Genomic DNA, 19310 nt, shown 5'->3' with positions numbered 1-19310 from the left:
GCCAACTGGAATTTAGTAAGAAAACCCCTGAGCAGATTCTAGAGTTAGAATAAAGCTTTAATTTTATGTTCAAAAAAAGTTCAGTATGAACAACAGAACAAAGATGTGCCTATAAAGTGGTTTAGAGTTGCCATATGTCTTTAAGGCATCAGAAACCTCTGGTTTGAAGTGACATTCTTTGTATTTTTCTTAGTTAAATAACCCATTTTCTTAAATCTGCAAAGAGGGTGTACCTCTTTTCCGGTAGGAAAAACTAGAACATTCCATTGCTCCCTTTCTCACTGATGAGGAAGCTCAGGGAATCACTCAAGTACCTTGGCAGCAGTTACTAAGGTATTTACAAGCAATTGGTCTCCCTGCCTCAATTCCCAAGTCTTCTAATTAGAGAACAGCCCTTTTGTCCTGGCTCTGATTTGAAAAAAGTAGAGCTTAGGCTGGGCTTCAAATGTAGTGTTCTTCTCATTCATGAAGCATGGTCTGCCACCTGGTGGTAAGAAATAAAATGCCACTTGCTTTTTTCATCCTATCTCTCTCCCTCCTTCCTTACCTCCCTCCCTTTCTTTAAATGTATTTATTTTGAGAGAGTGAAGAGAGAATCCCAAGCAGGCTCTCATAGTCAGTGCATAACCCAGTGTGGGGCTTGAACTCATGAACCATAAGATCATGACCTGAGCCAAAGTCTGACGCTTAACTGACAGAGCCACCTAGCCGCCTCACCCTTAATTCAATTTTTGCAAACCCATCCTTAAGCCTCTGACTTAAGACTTGCTTGCTTGCCACCTGCCAAAGGCTCTTAACTGGTGATAAAGATACTGACACCTCAAAGAGAATTTTCTAGCAAATATCTGGAATTCAACCATCTTAAATCACCTTTAAAGTGTTTTAGAACAGCTGGGAGAAGCAAAGGTGAGAAGGAGGGGACTTGTAAGTGTTAGGGCTCTCGTATAGAGAAGAAAAAAACAATTCATACACATTCACTGATTCATTGCTGAATAGCAAAAACCTATGCTAACCAGTTTGCAAACAAATGTATATGACAACACCCCTCTTCCTTTAGTGACAAAGAGATGAGTGGATGAACCAAATTAGGTTGGGAAAATTAGGGTAATTCTTGCTGCCATTTGTAAGGCTGAGGAAAGTGCAGAATCATTAGAGTCCATTAGGGGGAGTGCTAAGTCTCCAGGAAAGTATCATACCCTGGGCTAATTCAGAACTATGCCCACAATTCCTTGGGGATTTAGTCTATCTTTCCCTCACAGAGAAGATACTCCAGTACCCTTGAGAGCCTGAACTGCCAATAACCATTTCCAATACCACACATACAGTACTACAGTCCTTTCCTCATTCACCAGCCCCTATTTTTCCTTTCTGCCTAGGCTGGTCTCAGAGTATGGTCCCAGGCATCAGCAGGGTCATCACCTGGGAAACTTTTAAAAATGCAGATTCTCACACCCTGCCACAGACTGACTGAATCAGAAACTGGAAGTATTTTAAGATTTCCGAGTAATTTCGATGCAAGTTAAAGTCTGAGAACCACTGGTCTAGTAACCCATTGGGCATGGACCAGCAAGACTTGTGAGAGTGGAAGGGAAGAGAAAGAGCAATGGATCCTACAAGCCAGTGCAGTTAGCCCCACAGTGTTCGAGGAAGCAGAGGAACACCTGCAAAGAGGGATGACAGAGTCATTGCAGAGGCTTTTGGCAACTCTGTGTTGTGGACACTAACCCCCAAATTCACTCTACATCGGCTTGGCTATGGTACCATGATCTTCACACTAGAAACACAGACTCAGCCTTCAATTCATGCTACTCTAGAGAGGGAGCCGTCCAGGGCAGGTAAGATAAGCCACCGGTACCCACGCTCAGCTCCAACTCTCTCCGCTTTCTTCCCATTGGACCTCCCTGGCAGTGTGGTGTAGTGATAAGCCCCCCCCCCCCCGGCCGCCCCCATGCACACTAGTGTTCAGGATGCCTGGATTTAACAGTAACCCACCAAACCTCTGGTGGCACTCTGGACCCTGCTCCCTCCTCTTTTGAATGGGGAGAATACTACTTACTAAAGGAAATGCTATTTAAATGTACAGTATTGCTGTATATAGAATACTCAGGGCAGGCATTTTTTTTTTTTCCCATCCTTTCCCACTCTCCTCTCCCCAGCCTCATCCTGTCTGCCTGAGCCTCCCTACCTGGCATTTCTAGCACAAAATGGGCACTTGATTTAAAAAAGAGTGGAAAGAACAACGTTAGCATGCTTCTGCTATTTTCCTCTAGCTGCTGCCCAGAAGTGCCAGCTCAGAGCCAGGGGCGCAGACTTTGTCAGTCTCGTCTGAAAACACACACACACACACACACACACAAAACCACAAAAAACAAAACACCTTTTTTAAGCAGAAAAATAATAAAACTTATTCAGGTATCTGTCTGACCTCCATTCCTCCTCCCCCCCGCTTCCCCCCCCCCCAACGTGGGCACACAAAGAGCAGAAGCGAGGGTGTGAGTCGAGGAGGCAGGCCCCGGCTGTCCAAAGTCCCGGTCAACCTCGGCCCAGAGTGCGTCTAACTCAGCTGCAGACTCGAAGATGGGGCCTGGGAGGGGCACAGAGCCCTCCCCGCCCCCCACCTCCCCGGGTTGGGTGACTGTCAGGCCGCATCTGCTCCAAATTTATAGCTGCTCCTCCGGCCGCTGCCGTCCTCTCCACGGCCTCTTTACCAAGTGCAGCCCCAGCTGAGACCCCTCCCGCGGGGAGGGAGAGGACACACCCGCGTCGGCCCCGGGCTGGGGGCGGGGAGCAGGTGTGAAGCGGGGGGTCGCAGCCGCGCGCGCGGTCACCCTCCATCGCACCGCGGAGACCCGCCTTCACCCTAACGTGTACACAATGGCGCGGGACCAGGAGCTCATTACCGGGACCCGCAGAGGAGCGGATGATGAAAGAGTTGGGAGCAAGGGAGGGCCGGCCTCCTGACCATTGCTCGCAGACCCCTGGGCCGAAGCGCGCGACAGTGGAGGGACGAGGCCTGCACAGAGGACACCGGTTCGGTAGCGGCCCGGAACCGACCCTTGCTAAACCCCTACGGCCGGTGCCAAGCTGGGCTCCCAGGGCCGGGCGGGAGAGGAGGAGCCGAGGAACAATAGAGGCCTGCAGGCTGGGGAGGGCCGGGACGCGCCCTGGGAGCGCGCTCCCTGTGGGCGTTCCCCCCCCCCCCCCCGCCCCCGCCTCCGCCGCTCCCCAGCCCCGGGGTCTGCTGATTGCCTATTGTCCGTCTCCCCTCCGCGCCCGCCTGGCGTCCCGGGCCCCGCCGCTACCCCCAGCCTTCAGATCGCGTAATTCATTCTCCCAGCCCGCCTCTTCGGCTCTAAATGAGCAGCTAGCAGCGCAGACACGTGCCGGGGGAAGGGTCGTCCACTGCGGAGGGAGAAGTAGGGGTGGAGGGAGGAGGGGATGAAACCAGAAGAGGCTGCACAGAAAAAGCACTAAGCCCGGGTGCAGCACAGTCCCCCACAGGAGCCAGCGGATAAGGGGACTTTCACTCGCTCCCCGCCCGCACCCCAAATGCTCTGTCTCCCCATACTGACAACGCTCTTCTCTAACCTGAACTGCCTCGGGGGAGATTCCTGTCTTTTATTATTTGTTTTCTGGGCAGTGGATGCCTTTGTCTGGGTTCTGGAACGCAGAGGTAAACGGTGGGAGGTCCAGCCGGATGCTGTGTGTACCTTTAAGGTTGAGAAAGAGTGGGATATGGGAAGGGCGCAGGCAGGGATTTTAAGGAAGGGTGCTAGGTTGTGACAGCTCTTAACTTGCAGTTCCAAGTCTCCCTAATCCCTGTGTCTTCTGTCCCAGGGAACTCTTCCTAGTGTTCATGGCTTTGTTGATGCTCCTCTCTGCCACACCATTTCCTGTTCCCTGGGAGATGGGCACCTCTGAGAAAGAAGCTGAAAAGGGACCAGGAAGAGGTTTGGGATGATGAGGTCTAGTAATAAAGGTTCTCACCACTGATGGTTTGGTTCACAGGCAATTTAGAGTTGAGTGGAACCACAACCTGGTGCCCATGAGCCAAACTGAGGCAACAGACACATTTTGGCCCATAAAGTATTTTTAAAACATTCTACTATGGATAAGAGCATATTATGGATAATAAAAATACCCCAAATTAGAGAGAATAATAGAATAATAGAATAGCCCTGTATATCCATCACCAAGCCTCAGCTCTTATCCATTGAAAGGCAACCTCCATCATCTATACCCCCACACTCCCCTCATGATTTGAAAGCAAATCTTGGAAATCATATTTCTTCTGTAAATATTTCAATGTAGTTCTAAAAAGTAAGGACTCATTACATAATGTAATGACAACACCATTATCAACCTAAAATATATCCTCTATAACCAACGTTCAAACTTCCCCACTTGTCTCAATTATTTTTCTTCATTGGTATTGTCGTTCAAATTAGAATCCAAATGAGTCTGTACTGTGCAATGACTCTTTGAACCTGATGTTCTCCACGTAATCTCTCTTTTTCCCTTGCAATTTATTTGTTGAAAAACTGAGTCATTTGTTCTGTAGAATTTCCCATAGTCTGGATTTTGTGAGAATGTATCCCTATGGTGTCATTTAACATGTTCTTCTGCCCCTATATTTTCTGTAAATTGGTTGCCAGATATAGAAGCCCAATCAATTAATGTCTGGGTTTGTTGTTGTTGTTGTTGTTGTTGTTGTTGTTGTTGTTGCACGAATACTTCATAGGCAATATCGTTTGTCCCAAGAGTAATGGCTGCTTGTCTGTTTTGTTGTTGTGTTGTTATATTAGCATCCAGCAATGATTATTACCCAGACCCATTATTTCATTAAGGATTGCCAAATTGTGACATTCTAATTCTGTGATTCCATCTTCATTTATTAGCTGGAATACTTCTGTAAAGAAAACCTGTCATCAGGGTGCCTGGATGGCTCAGTTGGTTAAGTGTCTGACTTTCAGCTCAGGTCATGATCTCATAGTTCGTGAGTTCGAGCCCCGCATCGGGCTCTGTGCTGACAGCTCAGAGCCTGGAGCCTGCTTCAGATTCTGTGTCTCCCTCTCTCTGTTCCTCCCCAGCTATGCTCTTGTCTCTCTCTCAAAAATTGATGAATAAGCATTAAGGGAAAAAAAAGCAAAAAGAAAACCTGTCATAGACGATTTGTTTATCCTGAGATACATTCTGAATAGGAAAGGTAGGATAAATGCTTGATTCTCTCTTCACTCTTTCTCAAAATAACAAGTTGATTACTTAGCATCATCTAAAGGTGAGCAGTGATTTAAATATATAAATATAAATGTAATTATATATGTATGTATATAAAATTATGGGGGCACCTCGGTGGCTCAGGCAGTTAAGCCTCCAACTCTGGATTTTGGTTCAGGTCATGATCTCATGGGGTTCCTGAGATCAAGCCCTGTACGACCAGCTTTGGCTCAGTGTGTCGATAGCAGGGAGCTGCTTGGGATTCTCTCTGTCTCCCTCTCTCTCTGTCCCTCCTCTGTTTGCATTCTCTCAAAATAAATAAATAAACCTAAAAATATATCTTTACAAATTCATGGACTTCAATATATTTGATATGTTTCAAACCAAGTATGTTTTAATTGCATGGGTATTTTTAAATTAGGAGATACCATATTAAAAACACTGAGCTCTAGCACCTGGCTGGCTTCATCGGTAGAGCATGGGAGTTTTGATTTTAGGATTGTGAGTTCAAGCCCCATGTTGGGTGTAGAGATTACTTTTAACAATTTTTTTTTAATCTTAAAAAAAATACTGAGCTCTGGCTTTTCCTATAGATCATCTGGCAATCCTGAGCCTCTTTCCAGCATGGCTGGAGTAGTCTGTGGTTGAAGGGCACTGCCCTCTTAGTGGGCACCTATTCTCACCCTGGTCTGCTTAGATCTTTTCCTTTTATCTTCCTTGGACCCTACAGGTGTGAGTTTGTAAACCCCATCCAATCCGTGTTTCATCTTATGGACGAGAAAGCCGATGAGGTAATTTACTTACCTAGGCCTGGAAGATAAATCTCCTGGTTGCCTCCCACAAGGGCAGAAGTAGCTGGAGTCAGCCTTCCCTCTAATTTGAGTTGAGTCAGACACCTTGGAATATCTCAACATAATCTTCCTCCCAATTCCCACAACCACCCTTTACAGAGGAAACTTGGGAATATTTGAAACCCCCCCTCTTCTTTCTCCTCCCACACCACGTCAGTCACCTAACTTGTTAATTGGCCTCCCTGCCTCCATTCCTGTCCTCCTCCAAATCCTCTTCCTCGCTGGCAAAGAGGTTTTTCGAGAACATTAGTCTAATCATGTCACTGTCTGGCTTTAAAATCCGTCTGTAACTCCTCCGTTGCGTTTAGGTTAGATCTAAGTCAACTTCCTTTGCATAGCACACAAAGCCCCTCATCACCTGGGTGCTGTCCCGTGGTCAGGACCCTGTGCTCCAACCAGATCAAATTACCCACAGGGCTTTGCACACACAGTGCTGCCTGTATTTTGTCCTCTGTATTTGCTGTTTGCACTACTCCGGCACCACCTAACTCCCACTTAGACTTTTCGTCCCACTTCCAGCTGTGATCCTCTCAGGAAAAACCTTTTTTTTTTTTTTTTTGGCGTGCCCTGGCCTCTTTCCAGGTCCTTTTCTGCACTTCTGTAGCATCCTATACTTTCTTTTAAGAACATCACCTTGCCATGGTGGGTTTTTGTTTTTGTTGCTGCGTTTTCAAGTTGTATTGGATTTTTTTCCATTTGTCTCCCTCCTGGATGGTGTGGGAACTCCCTGAAGCCTAACCAGCCACTGTGTCTGTGTCTCCAGCACCTGAAACCACAGCACACAGCAGGCGGGGCAGCGAGGGTTTGATGAGTAAATGAAATTAGACTAAAGAGTTGAAGGTTTGAGGACTTTTTTGGACAGAAGTTCTCCCTTCCCTTGTAGGAAGGGGACTTGATGTAAATGACAACTCTATAGTACTCCTTCGACAGATGCCCAGTAGAAGCTAGCGCTGCCTGGGGCTGATGGAGCTTCCTGGGAACCGAGCCCGGTGTCTGCTGCCCTGGCTGGGTCACGACCCAGGACCTGCTTGGCCTTGGCCATCCGCGGGCTGGTGTGTGCACGCGAACGTGCGGGAGGATCGGTGTGTGTGCACGCGCCCCGACTGGTGTGTGTGTGTGTGTGTGTGTGTGTGTGTGTGTGTGTGCGCGCGCGCGCGTCCGTCCGTCCGCGCGAGCACCTCGCCCACCCCGCCTCCTCCCGCTGGGAGGATAATTAAAGCGCCAAACGGCGGAGCTGGCCGGCAGTGTTCCCGGGGGCGCATTTCATCGGGGCTGATTAATGAGGCCGGGGAGTTAATGAGGAGAAAGCTAAACGGAGGGAGCTGAGCAGCGGAAGCCATCTCCGAGGCCCCGGAGGGGGCCCTCCGAAGGCATCTCCCGCCCTCTCTTTTCAGGAGAGGCTTAGCGCAAGCCACATGGTGCCCCTGGCTCCATTCACCGCCTCCGGCCGGGGAGAGGAGGGGTCGCTGCCGGCGCACGCTGGCCACAGTGGGGGACTCGCTTCTCCTTCCTCCGCGTGTGCCTAACCTGGCTAAACGGAAAAAGAACCTGCCCTTGCCAACCACAACACAACAAAGGACCCCAGAAGATCGACCGCCCCTTTTCTTTTCACCTTGAGGAACGTTTGGGTAGGAGTCCCAGACCACCTGCAGATTCCATTCCCACCTGGAATTAAAAATCAGCTCTGTCGTTATCAACTGAGTAACCTTAAACAAATTCCTGGTAATCTGAGCCTCAGTCTCTGCATCTGTAAAATTGGGTCATACTCCTTATTACCCCCTTCAAACTGGCTAACCCTGATTGAGAACCTAGTATATGCCAGACCCTAAGCAGGTGGGATGTGTAATCTCTTTTAAAATTTTTTTCTAATGTTTATTTATTACTGAGAGACAGAGAGACACAGAGCGTGAGCAGGGGAGGCGTAGAGAGAGGGGGAGACACAGAATCTGAAGCAGGCTTCAGGCTCTGAGCTGTCAGCACAGAGCCCAATGCGGGACTCGAACTCACTAACTGTGAGATCATGACCTGAGCCGAAATCTTGGTTGCCCAACCAACTGAGCCACCCAGGCGCCCCTGTAATCTCTTTTATTGTCCCCAGCAACTCTAGGAAGTAGGCTGTTGTTATCATCTGTATTCCATAGATAAGGACATTGAGGCAGGGAATGGGACATAACCTACCTGAGGTCACCTAGCTACCTGCTTGGGATGACCCAGCTACGAAGGCCTGTGTAGTAAACCCACAGTGGGACTCTAGAACCTGTGTCCTTAAGCATTAAGCAACGGTGCTAGGTCATGAGGTGGTTACAAGAATCTAATCATATAACACACGAAAAGGACTTTGTGAACTGTAAAATGCTAAGCAAACCTGAGAAGAAGCCACCATTATTAATATGGACAATACTTTCTTTCATTCTTGGGGCGCCCGGGTGGCTCAGTTGCCTTCTACTTGGGCTCAGGTCATGATCTTGCAGTTCACCAGTTTGAGCCCTGGATGGGGCTCTGTGGTGACAGCTCAGAGCCTGGAGCCTGCTTCCCGTTCTGTGTGTGTGTGTCTCTGCCCCTCCACACACACCCCCTCTCAAAAATAAACAAACATTAAAAATAATTAAAAATAATAAATAGTTGTTCTTTCATTCCCAGTTTTGAACCTGGGGTAGAGAGGAGGCAATGAGGGATGGAGATCCTGAACAGAGAGGACAGGCAGTGTGATGGCCTCTCCATCAGTCTGTGGCCTTGTGTCCTAACCATGCTGATAGAGAAGAACAGAAAATGGCCTCTGCATGAGCCCCCTGTACCTACCCCTCCGGGCACATACTTCTATGGTCAGACTACAGACACCCCAAGTGTCCTCTGTGCCCCCACAAGTGGCATACGAGCAGTAGCCAGTAGCCTCAGTTTTAAAGGCTGGAGTGTGGTACAATGAGGCTGGACTCAGAAGAACCATGTTACAGTATGACTTTGCCATGGACCATCCGTGTGAACCTGAGTGAGTTGCTTGAGGACGCCGAGCCTGCCAGTTGGGAATGATAACGGCCATATACCTATTTCATGGGACTGATGTAAAAGGACAGGCGCAAAGCTTTCCATTTATTTATTTATTTATTTTTTTTGTTATTTATTTTTGGGACAGAGAGAGACAGACAGAGAGAGACAGACAGAGAGAGACAGACAGAGCATGAACGGGGGAGGGGCAGAGAGAGGGAGACACAGAATCGGAAGCAGGCTCCAGGCTCTGAGCCATCAGCCCAGAGCCCGACGCGGGGCTCGAACTCACGGACCGCGAGATCGTGACCTGGCTGAAGTCGGACGCTTAACCGACTGCGCCACCCAGGCGCCCCCGAAGCTTTCCATTTAAAAGCTTTTGTAACTTGATGTGCTCTGTATCTGGAAATGGCTGGAAGGAGAGTCCAGGTCACTTCCCCCTGGGGTGTGCCAGGCGGGTCTAGCAATGGGCAACAGCGCCTGAGCTCCCTGATGAACATACCTCCCTTACCCCAGTAATCTGACTTTGGGATCTGCAACTCCATATTGATTTCTTCCAGTCAAGAGTGGTGTGAGACCAGAAGCCAACCAGCTCCAACAAAGTCTTGGTGAGCTTGAAATGAGCCAGTTTCCTCTGGATGAGTTTCTTCTGCAGAATCACGGAAATGGAGGCTGCCCAGGCCAACGAAAACCAAATCTGTCTGCCCTGTCTTGTCAGACATCTCCACCTTCCCCACCAACTGGACACTGAAGCCCCCAGCCCTCGCTAATGTTCCACACCACCCCCCTCACTGTGGGAGCTGGCCAGCACTGGCAAAAGGGGAGCATCAGTAATTTTCTCCAAAGGAGCTTGTGCCTAGAGAAACCAATATTTAACATCCCCATTTACATTGAAAGCGTGATTCTGATTATGAGATGGTAATGAGGGGATTAGCCAGAGAGAGCCCCCCTGCCTGCCGCCCCCTCCCATTCTTCTCTCCTTCACCCTGCTCCTGGGCTTACTCCTGGAGGAGGAGGTGTGGGGGGAGGGTGCGGGCACTCCCACTGGGAGAGCATCAGAGATGCCAGAGCAGGGCAGGGGTCCTCCAAGACCCCATCTGAGGACCCCTTATTCATGTCTGGAATCAATTAGCCTTAGAAGAGGTGATGGGTGAGATGTGAGACACCTGACTCTGAGGGCCCTTCCTTTCATTCTTTTCCCTAGACTCTGCTGAGACCCTCTACTCTCTGGTTCTGTTCCATATTTCAGATGGGGGAACTTCTTAGGTCACGCTTTCCCTCTGAGGTAGAGGAGTGAAGTACAAAAGTCTGTTGGGAGAACTTTTGCTTGGCTCCTGGCTTCTCTGACTTCATCCCAAACCCAGCCTCCTCCCCTAAATCCCCTGCCTCTCTGGACCCGCATCCTTGTTGTCCTTGTCCCAGACCCTGCCTTTTAACCAGGCAGCAGTTTATCTCTGGCTCTTCTTGTGGGGTGAGGGGTGGGGGAAGGAGAGAACCCAAGGGGGTCACCCATCCTGAGGCCCCGTTTGTTGGTGGACAATTGCGCTCAGACAGGATAATTCAGTGTGTGATTGTGGTCACGCCCCCCCTTTTGTGCCCCTTTCAGAGCCAATCTCCCAGGCCCAGATGGGTTAATCCATAATGCAGACGAGCAAGTAATTGGCTGTCAGCCCAGCCCCCTGCACCCCCTCCCCTATTAGTGCCACTGCCCTAATGAAGCCCAGCTTGGAGAGCCCCCTTCTCAATGAGGCGCCAGCCCCAACCCAGCCAGGCACACATGTGTCTCCGCTCCTCTGCCTGAAGCCTGGCTCCCTTTAGGGACCCCCAGCCCAGCCTCCCCGGGGTGACCCAGCTGCCAGGGCTGCAGCGGCCCCGGGGGGAGGCTGTGATGGATGGGAGGGAGTTAGTTAATAGAGCCCAAAACACATGGGCCCTGTCCCCACACCGACCCTCCCCCCTCACACACACACTTTTACAGCTTCCTCTGACAGCAGCCCTAGCCTTTTGAAATAGTCCCATAGAATATTTCCTCACTCCCCTCTCCAACCTAAGCGGTGCCAAAATAGGGCCCAAAAGGGGGCCATGAAGCTGCTTCTTTGGACACTGGCCCAAGTCATTGCTGTTCACACTATCCCCAACCTCTGCCAATCTAGGTCTTCTTGTGGGTTTTGGGCAGAGATGGCTCATGGCAATGTTAAAAAGGGGAACTTGGCTCTCAGTCTCCAGTGTCTCAACTGTTATTGAAATCATAACGAGAGATTTCTTTTCCTTTGATTCTTGGATTCCATCTCTGTTCCTTGATCCCATTTCTCTTCCGAACCACTTCCTGACCAATACTTCAGCTAGAGACAAAGCTAGGTCTGTAGCAGATATCCACAGAAAAGAGCTGTTCTCTTTGTTGGAGCTGCCTCATCATGGACTAGGCTTCCCTGCCAGCCTTTAAGCTCCCTGTCTCTGGAAGGATTCAAGCCAAGGCTGGATAAGGTCTGTTTGAAATGTCATAGAGGGACGTTTGGGGAGGATATTTGCAAAGGGACCTACCACTCTTGGATTCCTTGCATTTATGTCCTATTCCCTCATCTCTGTTCACTCCTTTCCCCCATGAAGAGAGTGGTGGCTTTGCTGGGCCTTTTTCCAAACCAGTGGAGGAAAGTTGAGATTGGCTGCTGCCTGGGTTGGGCTGCTCCTACATTCATGCCCACTGAAGCAGGGGCTTTATGTCCTGAGGAGAGTCCTGGACCCATAACCTCCCTGTCTTCCTTCCTCTACTTAACACTTTAAAAATGATAATTTTAGGGGCACCTGGGTAGCTCAGTCAGTAGGCGTCTGACTTTGGCTCAGGTCACAATCTCATGGCTTGTGGGTTTGAGCCCCACATAGGACTCTGTGCTGACAACTCAGAGCCTGGAGCCTACTTCAGATTCTGTGTCTCCTTCTCTCTGCCCCTCCCCTGCTTGCGCTCTGTCTCTCTTTCCTTCAAAAATAAATAAACATTAATTGTTTTTTAAAAATTATACTTTTATATTGTCCACTATTAATTAACAAAATATTGTTAAATGGAGAAAAGATGGAAACATTGTAGATATTCCCTCACACCTAACCAAATATTGCTTATATTTCAGTTTATTTTTCTTTCTATTTTTAAAAATGTTTATTTATTTATTTTGGGGGGGGGAGAGAGAGAGAGAGAGAGAGAGAGAACAAGCACAAGTGGGGGAGGGGCAGAGAGAGGGAGACACAGAATCCGAAGCAGGCTGCAGGCTCCAAAGCCGTCAGCACAGAGTCTGACACGGGGTCCAAACCCATGAACCACGAGTCCATGACCTGAACCGAAGTCAGGATGCTCAACTGATTGAGCCACCCAGGCACCCCTCTTTCCATTTTTATATGCATATAGGAAATCATTCAGCACGATGAAAATATTTGCTAAATGTCTTCTGTGGGTCAAGCAGAATGCTTGTAATTTTTCTACTCCGATCATAACTCCAGATCTGTTCCTATATTTCCTTCTCCTCTTCTTATGCCAGGGTTATTACCCTAGAATAGGTAAACCTTCTCATCGTAGAATATTTGAGAATTCTCACATTGAGAGATAGGGGTCTCAGGGCCTATCAAGGCTGGAGCCAGTGAGGAGCTCCAAAGTCTCAGTGGGCAATCCCTTTATGATTAAGATCATGGAGAGGAAAGTAAGGCACCCATACTGATAAGTGCAGGGCTCAGGGGTGGAGGCAGGTGACCCTGAGAAAAGTCTAGCCCCATTTCTGATTAGATGAAGGAACAACACTGAGCGGTGAAATATCATTCAGAGGTTGCTTCTAGGAAATGTTGAATATTTATGAGCTATGCAATCAGGACCTAGGAGGTAAGGCTTTAAAAATAAACAGGCAGCAAGATGGGAGTAGAGAAAATGGAAGGGGAGAGGACATGGCAGAGAAGCCATGGGAAAAGAAGAAGGGCACATGAAAGGAAAGGAAGGAAGGAAGGAAAGAAGGAAGGAAGGAAGGGAGGGAGGGAGGGAGGGAGGGAGGGAGGGAGGGAGGAAGGAAGGTTCCCATTACTGGTCAGAATAGTGACTTCTCTGCTGCTCTTAAAATCTAGGTGATTCTCTACTCATCGTGGAGATGGGGAATGAGGTCACAGTGAAGCTGAACTTTCCTTGGTCAGACTGTGCTTCTTTGTGGGACCCACAGAGATCTCGTCGTCATCTTCATTCCAAGGAACTGAGCTCCAGGATATGTCATAAAAAGAAACCCCTTATGGTATAGAAAACCAAAGATCCATGTAGAACGGTGGATGGAGGGACTCCAGGATAGAGGGCTCTCTGCAAATACAGGAGATAGTTATGGTATTCAAGGTAAATATAAACAAATCTATGAATACACACACAAGCAACCAAAGTAACACAGGGAATAAAGACTTAGTAGTGTAAAGTGGAAAACCGTTCACATATATTTAATGCAAAAGCATTTCCTTCTGAATGTAAATCCTTAGAGGCAAGGGAACAGTCATCTTTAATTGAAAAATGGGATATCCTCTGTTGGATGTGGAGGAATTGAAGATCTTAATTAGTCTCTTCCTTTGTGAATTTGATACTCATGGAGAGAGAGAGAGAGAGAGAGAGAGAGAGAGAGAGAGAGAGAGAACAGAGTCCATTTCTGGGTTCCCTGAAGCTGTAAAAGTGTCAGAATTACAGAAATGAGCAAATACAAAAAGCAGCAGAATTATAATGGTAGGTACCAGGGACTAGGGCATTTAGGAACAAAAAACAGAATGGAAGGAAAAGATATGAATGTCTTAGTTGATTATACTCAACAACACGAGTGTGAAGTTATTCTGTTACTAGAATTACACGTAAGCATAGAATGTTGGACGAGGAAGTGGGGGTGTCTTCCTTCTGATATCCTCAGATGCAGGTCTTTTGCAGAGTTGTGATATACTAAGCACACAGCTGTAGCCTTAGCCTGAGTTAAGCCAAGTAACTTTGGGCAACTTAATCACTCTGTGCCTCAATCTCTCCATATGTAAAACGAGTGTAATAACAGTACCCGTTCATAGAGTTTTAGGAGAATTACATGAATAAAGCACTTAGAACAGCCCTGGTGAGAGTAAGCTTGCAATCAATGTTATCCATTGTGGGGCGCCTGGGTGGCTCAGTCGATTAGTGTCAGACTTCGGCTCGGGTCATGATCCCATAGCTCATGGGTTCAAGCCTTGTGTCGGGCTCTGTGCTGACAGCTCAGAGCCTGGAGCCTGCTTCAAATTCTGTGTCCCCATCTCTCTCTGTCCCTTCCCTGCTCATGCTCTGTCTCCCTCTCTCAAAACTAAATAAACATAAAAAAAAATAAATGTTATCTATTGTAATTCATGTTTTCCTTAACATTAAATGAACACTGACTATATGCTACCCATTAAGTTAGGCACCAGCGGTGCAAAGATAAGATATAGTCCCTATTCTTTAAGGAGAACTTGGAGCTTATGGGGGAAGATAGACATGTAAGCAAATAATTAAAACATCGTATGTTAAGTTATACAGTAGGGGAATAAACCAATGGTCTGGGGAAACACTGTAGTCTATGTGGGAGAGTCAGGGAAGGCTCCATTAACCAGGTGACTAAAGCTGGATTGCCAGGAGAAAAGGAATCCAGCAGGTGGAGATGGAGAGGAAAGGGCATTTCAGGAAGAGGTGATGGGAAACACCACCCTTTACAGAAATAAGGTAGCTTGGTGGTGGGATATAGATGGCCAGGGGGGAGGAGGAAAGACAGATAGCATCCAGACTATGGCCATAATGGTGTGCCACGAATATGGGATCTACCCCATAGGAACTGAGGAGCCATTATAATTCTCGAGTGAGCGACATGATCAGTTTTGAACATTAGAGCTAAGTATGTAGCTCGGTACTTGGTAGGTGCTTACTAAATGGGGGTTGAACAACCATAGGACAACTCCCCTAAGCAGCAGTGTGGAGAATGGATTCTCACTGGGAGAGTAGATGCAGGGAGTTCGTTTGCAATTGTCAGAATGAAAGATAGTGAGGCCATGGCACTGGAGATGGGCAGGAGGTACAGAACTGATGAAATGCCTCTCAAAAACTCACGGCAGTGGCATGCTCACCTTGGGTTTCAGAGGTTTTTTTTAAAGTTTATTAATTTTGAGACAGAGAGAGAGAGAGAGAGAGAGAGAATGAATCCCAAGCAGGCTCTTCACTGTCAGTGTGGAATCCCAGACATGGAGCTTGAACTGACAAACCGTGAAATCATGACCTGAGCTGAAATTGAGTCAGATGCTTAATGGACTGAGCCACCCAAGCATTCTGGGGTTCAGAGTTTAAGGGGGATATGAAGAAGTTAGAAAGAGTTCAAAAGAAAGATCCTGAATTGGGGCGCCTGGGTGGCTCAGTCAGTTGAGCGGACTTTGGCTCAGGTCATGATCTCACGGCTCATGTGGCTTGTGTGGCTTGTGGGTTCAAATCCTGACTCGGGCTCTATGCTGACAGCTCAGAACCTGGAGCCTGCTTTGGGTTCTGTGTCTCCCTCTCTCTCCGCCCCTGCCACTCACACTCTGTCTTTCTCCCTCAAAATTAAGCAAATGTTAAAAAAATATATATTTAAAAGAAAGATCCTGTATACAATTGAAACACAACAATAATAAACATTGGAATAAACAAACAAGGAGTGTTCAAGATCTACATGATGAAAACTTTTCAAGTTACTAAAGGACATAAAAATGAGGTGGCTTTTTTCCTCCGCAGACCTGTACCACTGGTCCTAGAGGGGGATAAACATACTCCTTGCTCTTCATTGTCGAATCTGAACCATTCACCCACCCTCCTCCCTAAAAAACTCTCCAAGTTTGACTCTAATGTCATAAGACTCACCCACCATCTCAGGACCACCCACTACCTCCTCCTGGGCATACCACCTTGTTGCTTGTGGGGTTTAGCTCCCAGCTTACTGTCCCTCATTAGCTCTTCCCTTGCTCTAATTCTTGATGGTTTTAATAGCCACTTAGATGATCCATCCAGTACCTTTGCAGCTCAGTCTCTTGATCTCTCCTACCACAATCTTGTTGTCTGCTCTACCCTAGCCATTAATTCCTGTGGTCATACCCTGGTGGACCTTGTCATAACCAATAAACGAATAATCTTAATTAGCCATAATCTTAATTTCAAGCATTCTCATTTTTAATCAGCATCTCCTATTTTTTCCTGTTCACTTCTTCTGATATTCCAGTTCCCACAAACCTTAGACCCCATCAACATAATCCTTTGATCAATTTTTCCCATTGATTTCAACTCCTTTTCACTATCACTTTTTTGGTTTATCAACTCATGGCTCTACTTCACTTTTTTAAAATTTTATTTTAGGGAGGGAGTGTGCACACACGTGCAAGCAGGGAAGAAGGGCAGGAGGAGAGAGAGAGAGAGAAGAGAGAGAGAGAGAGAGAAGAGAGAGAGAGAGAGAGAGAAGAGAGAGAGAGAGAATCTTAAGCAGGCTCCAAACTCAGCATGGGGCCTTGATTCAGGACTTGATCCCATGACCCTGGGATCATGACCTGAGCTGATATCAAGAGTCAGACCCTCAACTGACTGAGCCACCCAGGCACCCTTCTATTTTCCTTTTTCCTCAGCATAAATTCCCATCATCAATCATCATGATTGGTTTCTTGCATACATTCTCAACTTCCCCCATGACTCTCACTTCTATAAGCTTGTTTGGCTAATGCACAAATTTGGTCAAATCCAACTCTCTACCTCTTCTGTACCTGCACCCAAGCACCTGAATGGACCTGGAAAAAAAATACAAAATCATGCACAGTTGTCTCACTTTTAATTCATGATTACTAACCTCAAGCAGTCCTCTACTGCTGTCTAGCAGTTATATTGTTTTTCCTCAGTCGTTAAGTCTTCTGCTTTCCCACACAACTCTCATACACTCTCATCTCTTCTCAAACTGTCCACACCTCTTTCCCTATCTTCATTCTTAGCTGATAACTTTGCTTCCCATTTCATGGGCAATTGAGAAACCATCAGAAGAGAGCTCCCACTGGCTCCAACCACACCTTACCACCTATTTGTATGTGTCCACACACCCTACCCTTTGTCTGTTACTGTGGATGAACGATGTTACTAACTACTTGAACCTGTTTACTTATGGACTAGACTTCATCCTCTCTCCTATTTGAGGACATTGCTCCAGGAGCTCTCCCTCTTTACATCATGGATTTCCTTTCCCTATTAGGTAATTTCAGTCAAATTTATATCTTTGTAAAGATATTTCTTATCCCACTTTTTTCCAGCCATCTCCATATGAATCTTCTCATTTCAGCAAAACTAATTTCTTTCCTTGCATTTACTCTTGAATCCACTCCAATTAGATTTTGTCTCCACCAACCCACCAAAACTGCTTTTCACATGGCCAACAGTGGCCTCCACGTTACTAAATCCAGTGGTTCATCTTTGTCTCCATCCTAATTGATCTTACCCCACTTAGTGTTGATCCCTCCTCTGTCCCCTGGGTTCCCCTTTCTTTTTTTAAAAAAATTTTTAAATGTTTTTACTTATTTTTAAGGCAGAGAGAGACAGAGCATGAGCAGGGGAGGGGCAGAGAAAGGGAGACACAGAATCCAAAGCAGGCTGCAGGCTCCGAGCTGTCACCACAGAGCCCGACGTGGGGCTTGAACTCACGGACTGTGAGATCATGACCTGAGCCGAAGTCGGACGCTTAACCAACTGAGCCACCCAGGCGCCCCTGGGTTCCCCTTTCTTAACTTGCGTTCCAGGACATCACATTCTCCCAGATTCCTTCTTAGGTCTCTGGTCCCTTTTTAGTTTTCTTTTCACTTCATCCTCAACTCCCTAAATTCTAAATGTTAGAGTACCCAAAGGCCCAGTCCTTGGACTTGTCCATGTTTTTTCTACCTCCTCTAATGATCTCATCTTGTTCTGTGGCTTCATATACTATTTGTATGATGAGGACTCTCAAATTCATATCCCTAGCCTAGACTGTTCCTCTGAACTTCCAGACTAGGTCATCCATCCAACTGCCCATGTGATGACACCACCAAGATTTTGAACATGCATCTCAAACTTAACAGGAAATTAGGTTTCCTGAGATTTCCTGAGAAATTTCCTGAGATTATGCATTGAATCTGAGTTTCCCCAACCTCAGTAAAATCTTGCCAGCTCTAATTTCAAAATACATCCAGAATCTGGCTATTGTTCATCACGACTGGTCCTAATCACCATCATCACTTGACTGTGTTATTGCAAAAGCATTCTGTTTTGTTTTCCCTTCTCTACCTTTGCCCATCTTCTGTGTATTCCTACCATAGTAGCCAGAGAAATCCTGTTTAAAATAAGCCAGATTACGTTACTCCTCTGCTCAAAAGCTTTCCTGAGTGACTTTGGGCAGTTTACTTAAGTAAAATTACATACTATCCTTTCTTAGGCCCAGTTTCCTAATCTGAAAATTTGAGAGAACAGTACCTACCTCATAAATTTCCTGCGAAAATTGCACAAGAATATGCTTTCAGAATGCTCAGGCCAGATTTCTTGTCTTATCTTTCTCACAGTGGTAGCCCTCACATCCAAACATCTGGCGCATAGTAGGTGCGTGGTGAACATCTGCTGGGTGGTTGAAGGAATAGAATCACTCGATAAACATTAGCTATTATTTGCCCCCACAACTTCACTTCTGAGAATTTACCCTACAGATATGCATGCGTGAAAAGATACATGTATGTTTATTTGTCGATTTGCTTATTTATAAAAAGAAGAAACCATCCAAATTTCCATAAATAGGGGACTGATTACAATTGAATGATAAATCACACGATGGAATATTAGGCAGTCATTGAAGTAAAAAAGATGGAGACGCATATAGTGACATGAAACAATGCCCTAAAAATATTGATAAGTTTAAAATAGCAAGCTGTGAAACAGTACAAATAGTATGATGATAATTGTGCTTTAAAAAAGATAGAGATATGCTTTTTAGAAGTCTGGAAAGATACACAAGAAACCTTCAGTAGCTACCCCAGGCAAATGGGTCTATAGGATGAAGAACGACTTAAGAGTGGTGGGGACTTTGACCATCCATCTGATACTCTCTTATTCTGCTTGGGTATTTTTGCATGTGCACGTATGTATCATACCTATAATAACAAAACTATTTTTAAAACTAGCAAAATAGGGCCCCTAGGAGAGCATCAGGAACAGTAGAGGGGGAAAGGGAGAAAGAAAAACAGGAAAAGAAGGCA

The 19310-nt window shown here is 46.8% G+C and overlaps 1 long non-coding RNA gene across 3 annotated transcripts in view; it reads left to right on the top strand.

Moving 5' to 3' along the window:
* Positions 1–9152, top strand: part of LOC109257394 (uncharacterized) — a 29704-nt gene extending 20552 nt beyond the window's left edge. For 2 of the 3 annotated variants that reach the window (XR_008421261.1, XR_008421262.1), the window contains one exon: positions 5948–7794. This is a non-coding gene — a long non-coding RNA (uncharacterized LOC109257394). Of the gene's footprint in view, positions 1–5947; positions 7795–8708 lie in introns of those variants that run through there. The other variant, XR_002075964.2, reaches the window with a different exon arrangement.
* The last annotated feature ends 10158 nt before the right edge of the window (positions 9153–19310 follow it).

The sequence above is a fragment of the Panthera pardus genome, unplaced genomic scaffold (assembly GCF_024362965.1).
Source record: "Panthera pardus isolate Hobbes unplaced genomic scaffold, ASM2436296v1 HiC_scaffold_12, whole genome shotgun sequence".
Classification (NCBI taxonomy): domain Eukaryota; kingdom Metazoa; phylum Chordata; class Mammalia; order Carnivora; family Felidae; genus Panthera; species Panthera pardus.
This window is presented reverse-complemented; position numbering and strand designations above follow the sequence as displayed.